Here is a 14,459-nt window from a genome sequence, read left to right on the forward strand (position 1 = left end):
ATTTGAATATAACAATTTGATCTATATTTTGAATGAGAGATTGCTAAGGCTATGTATAATATATCTTAGACACTAGTAACAGTCCAGAAACAAGATAACCACTGAAGATATATTTATGTCTGTGGTCACGGATACGAGGCTGCATTTTTTGACCCTAACAGGGAAGATCATAGAATCATCAATTGTAGTTCAAGTGTCACTTTCTTCTGCCCTCCAGCAGGATGTGCTCTACTATATAGGAGGTGGAAAGTTAAGAGAAGGAACGACTTTTGGGATGCAGATTTCCTGAATCAGCCAACAAGCTGTGGTGTGACTTCTCAGAAATGCTACTGTCTTTGACTCAAATATTTTCCTGTACGTAACTCTTCATTTAAATTCCTCTATAGATGCTTATTATGTTACAGGAAGTTTACTTATTGCTGGTTTTGTTGCCCTATCTGGGATAATTGGAGATTTGTTCTTACCTAATGAGGGAAAGCTAAGCCACATAGACTTTGGATATATATTTTACTCATTGCTCTAGAAATAAAATAAACTCTGGGATTAGTGGTTTTCAAAAGATAGTAATCTTAGCATAGAGACATGTAGTTATGTCCAAAGATATTTTGTCTTGTCTTAATTGATATGACATGCAAAGTAGTGGTGGGGGTAGGGGAGCTTTAGCTATGTCATGGATTTGTCTTCGCACTACACAAACAAGGCATTTCCAAAACAAGAAATGATTCATATCAAAAAAGTGAAAACTGCAGATATAGAGATAAGATGAAATGGGAGCAGTAGATCCTATGGGTCAAATTAGTAACAACTTAGGAAAGGAAAGAAGGAAAATATTCTGGTTCTGAGTTCTTGTCTATGAATTCTTTGACTTGAATGAATGCAACAAAACTGTCACTCCTGGAGAGAAATGTATACATGCATTGCATATGTGGGTAATATAGAACTTTAACAATTATATTCAAATAAAATAAAGGTGAAAAACTTCCCACCTACTGCTAACTTGCTTCTATTTTCTTAATACTATTTCAAAAAAAATGAATTAGTAACAACAGTAAATTTGACTTTAGTGAAGAAGAAAACCAAAATGATGTGTCTTCTTTCTTTCTTCTAGGACTATGAAAATCCTTCAGTTGATTAATGAATGGAGTGTACATATACATAATTTAATATATATGCACATCACACATAAAATAAATTTAAATATGCAGGAGTATTTTTAAAGATATATTAGTAATATGAGTTATTAAACAGTATTTTTATGTAAAATTAGTGCTTATTTGTATTTTACACAGCTTTTTGGCATATTTAGATATTTTAAGTAATTGGGTGTAGATGTTTGCCATGAATTCTACCTACCAATTTTGTAACTGTGTGTTAAACATTACCACTAATATTAACCAAATTCTACTGAAATATAGGTTCCTGAGAGTCACATTTTATGACATGTTTTGTGCCAAACTTGTGTCCATAAAGGTAAGTAGCTTTTTAATTTGATGAACACATGACATGTCATCCTGTTGTAAACTATGGGTGTGTTTCAGTTCTGTTCTGTTTTTCTTCATGTAAAGCACACATGAAAAGAAAGTTGATAATGCTAAAACTTATCATTGCAACATCATCTAAAGGCATGTATTATATAGAACAGAGAAAGTAGATAAAATCAAATTTCTGGAGCCAGTGATAGGTCATCATGAACAATGTGTTGGTCTTTACATGGATGTACAATAACTCTTGGCAACACAGATCATCAGATAAAAGGCAAAATTCTAAGTGTGGATGTCTCACATTCTGAAAATACTAATAATGTTGCTATAAAAATTATGTAAGCTGCACACACAGCATACATATTTTTTATGTTTTCATTATAACTATGTTGCCAAACCAATTCATAGGCTTATTGCAAGCATCAAAATGAGAAAAAGTTCTGAAACTTTTTGCAAAGAAATGTTCAAAATAAAAAAGAGATGATATTTAAAGCTGAGTTTATAATTCTGGGCTGTGACATCATGTTTATGAGAACGTTCTCTTCATCCTCAATATTAAAAGACAAAAAATTCATTTTCACGAACAATGAAAATAAAAGCAAACCTGTACATATTGCCTGTGTCATATTAGAGACAAATATACTAATATTAGACACTGAGTTATAAGTACAAATTTTTGACTGTCTTAGTCCTGAAAACCAAGAGAAATCTTCAGGATGTTAAATGATCTAAAGAATCTGATTTGATCATGTGACTTGACTTATGTTAAGCTGCAAATGTTAAAAATAAACAGAAACATGTCTGAAAATAACAATAAAATTTCTGGATCAAAGTCACATTTCAAAATATATTTCTGTGCAAATGTATTTCCTTATCTAAACTTGCTTAGTGGAAGATGCTCATTTCTCATTTCTTCATTCAATCTAAAATGAGCAAATTCAGTAAAAGAGGCCACTGTGATGTGGCTTCCATGAACAGAGTGACTGTTGATTACCTCAGAGAAGGAGATCTGAGTGGCCTCTCTTCTGTTTTAGCAAGGGCATCATCACTCCTGTTCCTGGTGTCCTACCTGGTTTTGTGAGAGAATGTAGTCTCTACATCCACTTGTGCTGAGAGGCATGACACCATCCAGGACTCCTTAGAGAAACTTCTTACATTGACAACCTTTATGTCTCACATCGTCAGTAGTGAAACTGCAAAACTCTTAACTGAATTTGTAAGTACCACTCTGACTCATGGCTTCTTTCTAAAATGGGCCTTCATGCTACTCGTTGAGATGTAGTATAGCCTAAATAAGGAAGCATCATGACCCAAATGTCAAAGAATACAGCATCATAAGAAGGAGAAATCAACAGCCATTAAACTCTATAACAGGAGAAAAGGACATTCTCAAGAAATGTTAATTATTTCCTAAAATCATATAATTTTAATATTTTTTCTAATTCTGAAGTTTATTTTATATAAGCTATGAAATGATGGCAAAGAACAGGGTGTGATTATTATTCCTATTACACATCAGTGGGCATTTGAGAGTATGAGTCAAATCAACATAACACAACACATACATTTCTAACACTTGTTTGACACAGTTCTTTCTCTCATTCCCGTTTCTTAATGTGCTGCTTTGACTATTTGAAACCACTTTAAGTATCCTTTCAAACTATCAAAAATTTCATCCATAACAGTTTAACATAATTATTTTAAAAATAAATCCAGTGTAGCAAATTAATGAGCACATTGATAAGTGAAAACGCTAGTTTTCTCTCTTAGTTAGCTTTTGGCATATTACTTCCAATATTATTATTCCAAGGCTTATGTGACTTGGAACAATTAGTGTAATAGTACTCGAAATTCACTATGACCTTGGTTAGTGACAGTTATATAGGTATAAAAGTATTTTCAAGAAAGTTATAATATTAGGATGTCTAACAAACTAAGTTAGAGAATATACACACTTGTTACTATAGAATTTGCCACAAATGCTACACAAAGATCACACAACACTTAGTAGTTTGTAGTTTTGCTAGTTTTGGTGCTAGCTTGTAGAAATGTTAGGAAGTCTGAGAATAATAAGCATGAAAGGAAGTTGGGATATTTGGGGGTTAGTTGGGTGGGGAAAGTGAGACCATCTGTCAAGTTTTAAAATGTACATAAAAGAGTTGATCCCCAAATATATTACTTTTAATTTTATCAATAATAATATTTTTATGGGATTTTAATATATGAATATTGCATCTATGAGAGTAGCACCATTCTCTCTCTCTACCAGCTCTTCCATTATCCTTCCATCCCAAATCTATGCTCTTCATGGTCATGGTTTGTTTTTATTGCTGGTGTGTGTGTGTGTGTGTGTGTGATATATATATTTACCTATGATTATCTGTGGATTTTTCTCTGGCTTACTGCATAGGTTTATACAACATATGTGAGTTATCCTAGGAAGCAATTGATTTTGGTCTTTCAGCTGTGATGGAACCCTGTAGCTCTTCATCTAAGGATACTACTATATGGGATTTTTCCTATCCACATTGTCAGACTAATGGCTATTATTATGTTGTTCTTGTTCAGTCAATTATACTGTTGAGAATTCATGGGTTCAGGAAGTTTACATGTCATTTCTAGAAGAAGGCATCTATCACCATATTTTTGGGGACTCTGACTTTTTACAAGATTTCTAAAACCTTCCCCTTTTACACTCTAAGATTTAAGGGTTGCATTGAAGATACACAGTTGGTATTGGGATACTCAAAGCTATTCATTCTCTGCATTTTGGCCATTTGTGTATCTCTATAATGGTTTTTATCTGTTTCTAGAAGTGCCTGCTTTAATGAGGGGTGAGAGTTACCCTTATCTGTGGGTATAAGGATAGTTATTTATGATATAGTTAGAGAATGTGTTGAATTAAAAACTGACAGTATTGGGTTTTATGATCTCTCTATCTACAGATAGTTGGTAAGGTTTACGTTACCATGTGTTGATTCCCTTCTGTTGAGTTAAATAACTAACAAGTGCCTCAGTATTCCAATCATTGGGGCATTCATATCATTTCCAGCCTCTAACTTATTTACTATTTCATCATTTCAAGAATAATCAGTATGCCCACGGAAAGAGATATAATGAAAGAATCGCTGGGGCTTGTCACACTGCTTTAGTTGATACTCCAGTAAACAAGGAACAATCTCTAGGAAGGAGTGTAAGTGTTTAGTCATTATACTTCTTCACAGGAATATGTGAAGCAATAAAGCATTTCTACATATAGTGAAGGTGGTCAAAGACATCACCATGGGTATGCTTTAAGCAATAAAGAAGTCATATAGCATGGTTAATACAATTGAAATCTGCCAAGTCATGTTTTAGATGATCCATAATGTACATAGAGAAAAATGTTTTTACCAATGTTAACCCTCAATCTTTTATAGAAAATTTTTAATTGACATAACCAGTCACAATCAAATATTCATTTATGTAAGCTAATCAGTGCATATATAGATGTATTTATCATGGTTACTGATGGACCCCAAGTTGGCAGTATAGTGCATACTGACCTATCCATCAATGACTGTCAAGTAGTCTGTGGTCCTACTACTTTCTTTGTGGTCCTACGTTTCTTTGACTAATTGTTTTATTCCTAACTGATTGTTCTTCTTTTACTTTATAAATGAAAGCCACCTGAGAAAACAGTCCAAGAGACATTGTACTGTGTTCCTAAGATACAATCATCATGCTATCTGTATGGTGAAAACTACATATAATGTCACTTCAAACTTATAATGGTTATGATCTCTCATATATGATTCCTTGCCATAACTTATTTCAGGATTGAGATGAATATTATCATATAGGCCTATACATTCATACAATACCATCCATTTTATATATTTTCTTTAATGCCACATGTACTCTGTGGGTCTTTGATTGTAATTGAAATAATAATAATACAAATGAATTAAAATAATGGATGCATGAACAATGAGTGAACAAGAAGTCTCAGTGAGAAAGATTAATTCACTAGAAGCTTCATAGAATAATATATTGGCAGTTCTGAGTAAAATTTTCAGCAAAATTTCATAATATGATGTCAGTGACTACCATTTTTACTTACATAACTTGAACCATCTATAAAATAATATGAATAGCTACAGAAATTTTATTGTCTTGAGCAAGATCCCCTTGTATCTAATCCTACTGTACTTTATTTATTCTAATATGGTTGTTAATTATCATCACTCAGCCCAAAACACTACTGAAATTGGTATACAGTCTAGTGAATTCCTGGACCAATGCTCTGAATCATCTTGTGAATGAAATATCTGCAATGCGAGGAGACCCTTCCTCTCTTATCTCCAAAGCCAAAGGGATTCAAGAAAAATTTGATGAACTCACAACAGGTCTTCAAACAACTCTCAGCATGGTGAGCAGTCTGGTGATAGTTCTTAGCTCTTCTTCATGCTTAAATGTGATTCAATGACATATGTGTGTGTGTGTGTGTGTGTGTGTGTGTGTGTGTGTGTGTGTGTTTAAATGTTTTATTTGAAAAACAATGATTTAAAAATGTTGGTCATACATATCCTAACAGAAAACCACAGCTGGTCAAAATGCATCATGAAGGCCAGTCCTAGTGGATACATCTACAAAACATCCCCACATCTAAGGCTCAGGGAGTACTGCAGAAGAGAGAGGAACAATTTCCAAACCAGAAAATCAGGGAGTTTCCTCAAACAATATGTCTCCTAGGAATTTCAGATGGGTCACACATAGAGTCTCACCAACATGAATTTCTAAAATACAAGATGAACAAATCCAACACCATTAGTCATGCCAAACTGGACAGTGCATGTAAAGGACGTTCATGAGAAACTAAACAAAGTTCTATACGAAGGGCTACAGGCAACATAGGAATGTTGATAGTAAGAGAAAAAGGTTTTTCCAAAGAAAAGTTTATCAATTGGTTTTTAAAATCCAAATGGCCAGCTCTGAAAACATACATACAAATAAAATTTTATAGACTGATCAGATTATACTTAGGACTAAATATATAGATACATATAAATATTTACAGGTAACAATTACAAAAGAGGTCATGCATTTTAAAAAGTGGAGGTCATGCATTTTAAAAAGTGGATATATTGGAGGACAGAATAGAAGGAAGAAAGGGAAGAAATAAATCATATAACTATGTCAAAAAATGAAAAACCTAAAAGGACAGATACCTAGCTACTTTAGCAGACCTTAGCTCAGTCATCTATTATTTCTCTTAATTCACCCATAGCAATCCTCATTTGCTCTAGGATTTTTGTGCACACATTATTTTGAAAAGTGATTTGGTTAAAAGTTAGAGGAAAATTTGATTTAATGTCAAATTTATAAAGTACAAAAATTAAGTCTGGGTCTATGCTGAAGACAGACAAAGTTTGTTCAATAATTAAATTGAAAGCATTTCCTTCATTTTCCCATTGGTATATCCATGTTTAAAAAGTAGCCACTTGCTGCTTAGCTGTCTATCAATTGCTGCAAGAAATTTCACATGTGCTAGAAAATGTATTCATTAGAGGGTACACTGAAGCATATCAATGGAAATCCATATTTACTTTACAATCCTGAAAATATAAATATTTTTTTACAAATCTATATTCAATATTTATAAAAGTAAGCATTTAAAGTATAACTAATAATTGGCTGACTATCCTTTTGCTGATCATGCTCAGATTGGAGAGAGAGATGATGAGACTTACCTTGCCTGGTCTGGACTGTCATCTTTGCAGTCAAGCAATGAAGATGTTCGCTGTTTTTTTTTTTTTTTTTTTTTTTTTTTTTTTTTTTTTTTTTATGTACCCTGATCCGCTGCCTGCTCAGAGATTCTTGAAAAGTAAATACTTATCTTGAGGTCATCAAGTACAAAGTGGTCAATCAAAACAACTGTTAATACCAAATTTATATAATCTGCGTCTGAGATGTGCCTTTATAAGACATTACAGTAAAGCTCCCTTTTCATTTCTCTCTCATCTTTAAATAATAAAAATTACTTAGAAGTGATAAAGTCTTAGTCAATTGCTTCAAATTTCTGTTGTGGGATCATGCAAAATATATTTACATCATTGACATCTTCCAGTCAAAATGTTTTATAGATAATATAAAATAACCACTTAACACATATAATTGTTAGAAACAAAAATATTAGTTATACAGTATATAAATTTTGTCAAAAACTGACTGAATTTGGCATGTATATTTTGAAAGCTAGCCAATCTTTATCAGACTTTTTGCAGGGCACTGACTTACAATACAGATAGTATGCAATTGCATTATCTATAACTATTGTGAAAAATTACAGTGATCCGAAGTGTGTTAGAACTCATATGTGATAGGGTATTCATATTCTCTTCAAGGGTCTTGAAATATGTTGCTTAGAATTTTTGCCTCCTTAGCATCATCTTAGACAAATTCTAGATGTTTCATTCATTTTGAGTAAAACAAGGCTTTTCCAGGCTTCTATCAACTTTGATTCTTAGTGACATTGTTTAGTACTTTGCTCTCATTTTCTGGTGGTTGAAAAAAGATAGCAGGGAAGGCAGAGATGAATATATCCAAGGAGTTTCTTCTCCTTTCTTCTGGGTTTTTATTCCTTTGCATTTTTTTTCAGACTTAGCATTTAGTATACAGAAAAATCACACAATTATTGACTTATGGCACAGTGGCAAAGAAATTTTTCTGATTAAGACTCAAAAGTACATTGCTTATAGGTAGTAAATACATCTCTTGGGGTTCACTAGTGGTTTACTAAAACACACTAGTACAACTCAGGATTCGATGTCTTTATCACAGCAGCTGAGCCAATGTGGTGGACCCTCAAGTCTCTGTTCCTTCATCTTTTGTTGTGTGAGAAAGTTACCTCCACTCTTATTTCATGGTTTGATATATTCTTGCACATTTTTGTAGCCAATTTATTGATTGGCTTGATTGTGAGGTATGATTTTGATGGTCTGATAAAGTAATTTTAGATAAATGAGAAACATTGAAATCAATTAATCTATAATTTATACTGCAGTGTATATATATCATAAATATTCCACACAGGAAGCTTCAGTTTTAGTGAATATATAGCACTATAAGAAATCAATAAGTAACCAATGCTATTTTAAGCACATATTTGATACCACTTAATAATTTATGCTATATAATTTTCTTCATGATGATTAAGAAGAAACACATGGTAGGACAGTCATTATATTATAAAGCATGATACACATCAATTTAGAAAGGTTATATTTCTTCCATGAGACAATAGAAATAGCCCAATCTAGACCCCAAAACTCTATGTCTAGACTCAGAAATAAAAACCAACATGGCAATATAGTTTATTAGGTTGTGGGATTGTGGACTAGTAGAAAAGAAAAAACCCAGGAATACATTTCATTATAATCAAGCCTCTTTAAAATAAAAGTAGACAATTCAAAGAACAAGTAAGTGAAAGATATTGGAATCCCAGGGTATTAGTGAGTAACTAATTTGTAAAGGAATAAATCCAAGAGACTTAGCAATTTGAGATTAGAACAAAGGACAGGTAAATAAAAGAGAGGGTAGGAAGGTTTTGTACAAAACAGCTCAGTATATTTGCTCTTAATGATTGCCTAAAGAGGCAATTTATTAAAAAAGTCTCTGAACACAGACAGTGGTAATACACTGCTGAATTCCTGTACACTGCTGGAGTCTACCAAATATTTAAGCAGAATTAACACTAATGTTTCTTTAACTCTCCCATAAAATACAAAGGCAGGATTCACTTTAAAACTCATTTTGCCAATCCATCATTATCCAGATACCAAAACGGAAAATTAAACAACAGAGTATAAAGAGTATTGGCCCTGATCAAGTGATTGTCATTATAAGTGTGCAATGATTGTGCAACAGATAGAAGCAAATAATGAAATGCAATTAGCAAATAAATACAAAGACACAAATCACAGGGGTGTCTCACAGTACTGTTATAGGCTTTGCGTAATGTTCAACATCTTTTTATAATAAACACCCAGAAACCAAAATATATAAAAAAATACTTCAAAGTAATAACATCAATATATGACAAATCTACAGCCAACCTTAAAGTAAATGGGAGGAAAATGAGAATGATACTTCTAAAATGAAGAAAAGGATAAAAACACTTATTTTTGTCACTCTTATTCAAGAAGAGCTCAAAGTTTCTTGTGCATGTATTATGAAGAAACTTGAAATACACATTCTCTCTCTCTGTCTCTCTCTCTCTCTCTCTCTCACACACACACACACACACACATCTATTATATATGTATATGTGTGTATATATGTATGTATAAACACGCATTTGAAAGCTTATACAGTAGTAGCATTCCATACAACTTCTCTGTAATGTCTTTAATGTCATTTTCCCCTCCACATAGATTGTACCCTCCACTGTTCTTCAGTCATCCACCCCAATTAAACTTTTCCTGTTCTGTGATTCCACTTTAAATTCTTATATTACTACATTTCCTTAAAATCCTCCCTATCCCTGTCCCCTTATTAATTTCTTGACCTCTGTGGGTATTAGGAACATTGCTATTTTTCTTATAATTATAATCTTAACTGAAAGTGGTTATGACATTCACATATTATTGATCTGGTCTGTCAGGTTAAAATGGCCATCAGGGTCTCTAATAATTTCTTATAAATGTTAAGATTGCATATTCCAGTAGTGGGAAAATGTCACTGATATTTTGGAGCAAATTATTTGAATCTATAGATTTTTGGCAATATATCCATGCTCACAATACTAATTTTACCATTCATTCAGCTTAGAAGTTCTGTATAGCATGGAGTATCTCCTTCAACTATTCCTTTATGGTTTTAAAGGTCTCAATATAGAAGTCTTTGACCTCTTAAGTTATGTCTAAGTATGTTAGTTTATTTTTTGAATGTCATTATGAGTAGTATTTTTTCCCATATTTTCTGGTGAAAGTAATTTTTGGTATGTAAAAAGCTTACTGAATTTTTTCCCTTCATATTTCTATTTTCTCAAACTGTTGATAGATAGAATGGTCTTCTGGTTTGGGTTGTTAAATTATAGAATCATGTAAACTCCAATATGAATAATCAGAATGCTCCCTTTACTGTAATCTTTTGTTTTATACTTCTAGTAAAGACTTCAAGCAAGATATTGAGTTAGAGTAGAGGTAGGAGAATGGACAGCCTTGGAATTTAAACAATATTATTTCCCAACAAGCACGATAATGGCTTTAAATATGCCATAGTTAGCCTTCATTATTTGTATTTATTTCAGTATTATAAGGCATTTATCATGAAGGAATAGTGATATAAGTACAAGGCCTTCTGACATCTATTGAGTGGCTTCATTATTTGTGTTTATTACAGTTTTGTCAGGCATTTATCACGAAGGGATAGTGATACATGTAAAAGGACTTCTGACCTTTATTGCGATAACACACTGTGATTTGCATCACTTTGTTACTACCTGTTATCATTCCTTATTGATTTGGGTTTTGTGAGCGGGCTTTATTTCCTTTACATAAAAATACTTTCACCAGGTCCAACAATCATCTTACCACATGTTAAATTGTGCTTACATATTATATTTAAAATATGTGCCTCTGTGCTCATCAGGAAAATTGATTTATAATTTTGTGATTTTTTATAGTTTCTATTTTTCTAAGATTATAATATAACTGCATAATAAATAATAAATATAGCTGCTCCCTTCCCTTCAGCTCTACAGCCCCTCACATTTACCACTGCTCTTTTTCAAGTTCATGGCCCTTGTGTTTCTTTCTCTGTCTGTGTTTGGTATTGTGGTCATGCTGCCTTTATAAAATGTAGTGGGTAACTGTGTTCTTCCTTTGTATGTTTTAAATAGCTTGAAGACTATTTATGTTAGCCATTCCTTTTTGGTCTAGCACAACTCAGTAGTGTACCTGTCTTTTCTTTGTAGGGAAGCTTCTATCATTACTATTCCTTTCAACAGTAAGTATAAACAGATCTACTTTATTGCATTTCAATTTCTATGAAAATGTAATGTATCTCATTCTCTCGTACATAATTTTCCCTTCATACATGTGTTCATCCATTTATTCACTCACTTACTCCTTTCTTTCTTTCTTTCTTTCTTTCTTTCTTTCCTTCTTTCTCTCTCTCTCTTTCCTTTGTCCTTCCTTCCTTCCTTCCTTCCTTCCTTCCTTCCTTCCTTCCTTCCTTCCTTCCTTTTTTCTTAGTTTCTTCCGTTCATTTATACAGTCTTTAGTGTTGTACCTCCTTTGTCATGTCTGCTTCTTTCCTTGGTAGAGTCATGGCCTGTTCATGTTTTAAGATACCAAAATTGCTCCTGTCTAAAAGAAATACAGGCATTAAAATGAAGCAGAGAATAAAGGAATGGTAGATCAGTAACTGGCCCAACTTGCTATCCTTCCCATGGGCAGGCACCAATCCTTGTCACTGTTTCTGATGTTATGCTTTACTTGCAGACAGGAGCCTAGCATGGCTGTTCTCCAAGAACTCTACAAAGCAGCTGACTAAGACAAATGCAGATACTCACAGCCAATCATTTGACTGAGATGGAGGACTCTTATGGAACAGTTAGAGGAAGGATTGAAGGAGATAAGGGGTTGGCAATCTCATAGGAAGACAAACAATGCCAACTAACCTAGACCTCTGGGAACTCCCAGAGACTTAGCCACCAACCAAAGAACATACATGGGCTGATCTGAGGCATGCAGTTTTTATCACTATTGCTCTGAACAATTTTCATTTTTAAAAAATATTTTATTCATTTTTGTTTTTTATTTATTTATTTATTTATTTAAAACTCCAGATTTTATTCCCCTCTGGTCCACCCTCGGACTGTTCCACTTCCTATAACTACTCCTGGAGCCCCTGTCTCCATGAGGATATCTCCACCCTTGCCCCTAACTCCACCAGACCTCTAAACTCCCTGAGGCCACTTCTACCAGAGAACTTCAGCAAAGTGGCTGGATATAAAATTAACTCAATAAATCAGTAGCCTTCCTTCATACAAATGATAAACAAGCTGAAAAAAAAATTAGAGAAACAACTCCCATCACAACAACCACAAACAACATAAAATATCTTGGGGTAACTTTCACCAAACAAGTGCACAAACTACAACAGCAAGTTTCTCAAGAAAGAAATTGAAGATCTCAGAAAATGGAGATATCTCCCATGCTTGTTGATTGGCAGAATTAACATAGTAAAAATGGCCATCCTACCAAAGGCAATTTACAGATTCAATGCAATTCCCAACAAAACCCAACACAATTCTTCAAAAATATGGAAAGAACAATTCTCAAATTCATCTGGAAAGGTAAAAAATCCAGTATAGTGAAAACAGTACTTAACAATAAAAGAATGGCTGGGGGACTCACCATCTCTGACCTCAAACTTTACTACATAGCAATAGTGATAAAAAAAAAAAAAACTGCATGGTATTGGTACAGAGACAGATACATTGATCAATGGAATAGAATTGATGACCCAGAAATAAAACTACACATTTATGGGCACTTGATTTTTGACAAAGTAGTCAAACGTATACAATGATAAAGATAAAACATCTTCCACAAATTACTTGTCTAACTGATTATCTGTATGGAGAAAAATGAAAATAGACCAATATTTGTCACCTTGTACAAAGCTCAAATCCAAGTGGATCAAGCATCTCAACATAAAACCTGATACACTGCATTTAATAGAAGAGAAAGTGGGAAAGAGCTATGAACTCATTGGCATGGGGGTATATTTCCTAAACAGAACTCCAATGTCTCATGCTCTAAGATTAAGAATTGATGAATGGGACCTCATGAACTGGAAAGCTTTTGTAAGGCAAATGACATAGCCAATGAGACAAATTGTCAACCTACATATTGGGAAAAAATTTTCACTAACCCCACATTCGATAATGGGCTAATATCCAAAATACATAAAGTACTTAAGAAGTACTAAAAACCAAAAAAAAAAAAAAAAAAAAAAAATCAAAATGGGATATAGAACAAAACAGAGAATTCACAACAGAGAAATCTTGAATGGCTGAAAAGCACTTAAAGAAATGTTCAAATTCCTTAGTGATCAGAGAAATGCAAATCAAATGACCCTGAGATTCCACCTTACACCAGTCAGAATTGCTAAGATCAAAACCTCAGACGAAGCCGGGCGGTGGTGGTGCACGCCTTTAATCCCAGCACTTGGGAGGCAGAGGCAGGCGGATTTCTGAGTTCAAGGCCAGCCTGGTTTACAGAGTGAGTTCCAGGACAGCCAGGGCTACACAGAGAAATCCTGTCTCGAAAAAACAAAAACAAAAAAACAAAAAAAACCCTCAGACGACAGCACATGTTGGTGAGGTTGTGGAGAAAGAGGAACACACCTCCATTGCTGGTGGGATTGCAAACTGGTGCAACAACTCTGGAAATTAATCTGGAGGTTCCTCAGAAAATTGTAAATAGATATACCTGAATATCCAGCTATACCATTCTTGGGAATATACCAAAAAGATGCCCCATCATGCCACAGGGGCACGTGTTCCACTACGTTCATAGCAGCCTTGTTTGTGATACCCAGAATCTGGAAACAATCCAGATGTCCCACAACAAAAGAATGATACAGAAAATGTAGTTAATTTACACAATCAATACTACTCAGCTATTAAGAACAAGGACATCTTGAGTTTTGCAGGAGACATGGATGTAACTAGAAAATATCATCCTGTGTGAGGTAACTCAGATCCAAAAGAACATGCATAGGATGTACTCATTAGTAAGTGAATATTGGCCAAAAAAAGTACCGAATACCCAAGATACCTTCCCCAGAACTCAAAAAGTTCATCAACCTGATGGGAGCAAGTAAGAATGCCTCAGTCCCACTTGGGTTGGAGAATAAAGCAACCACAAGGCAGCGGGGAGAGAGGGATTTGAGAGGGAAAAGGGATGGGGGACAGAGAAGGGA

The 14,459-nt window shown here is 33.9% G+C and overlaps 1 pseudogene; it reads left to right on the forward strand.

Moving 5' to 3' along the window:
- Positions 1 to 323: 323 nt before the first annotated feature.
- LOC117713347 (prolactin-2B1-like) lies at positions 324 to 7,404 on the forward strand (annotated as a pseudogene).
- Positions 7,405 to 14,459: the final 7,055 nt, after the last annotated feature.

Source organism: Arvicanthis niloticus, chromosome 8 (genome assembly GCF_011762505.2).
Source record: "Arvicanthis niloticus isolate mArvNil1 chromosome 8, mArvNil1.pat.X, whole genome shotgun sequence".
In the NCBI taxonomy this organism is placed as follows: Eukaryota; Metazoa; Chordata; class Mammalia; order Rodentia; family Muridae; genus Arvicanthis; species Arvicanthis niloticus.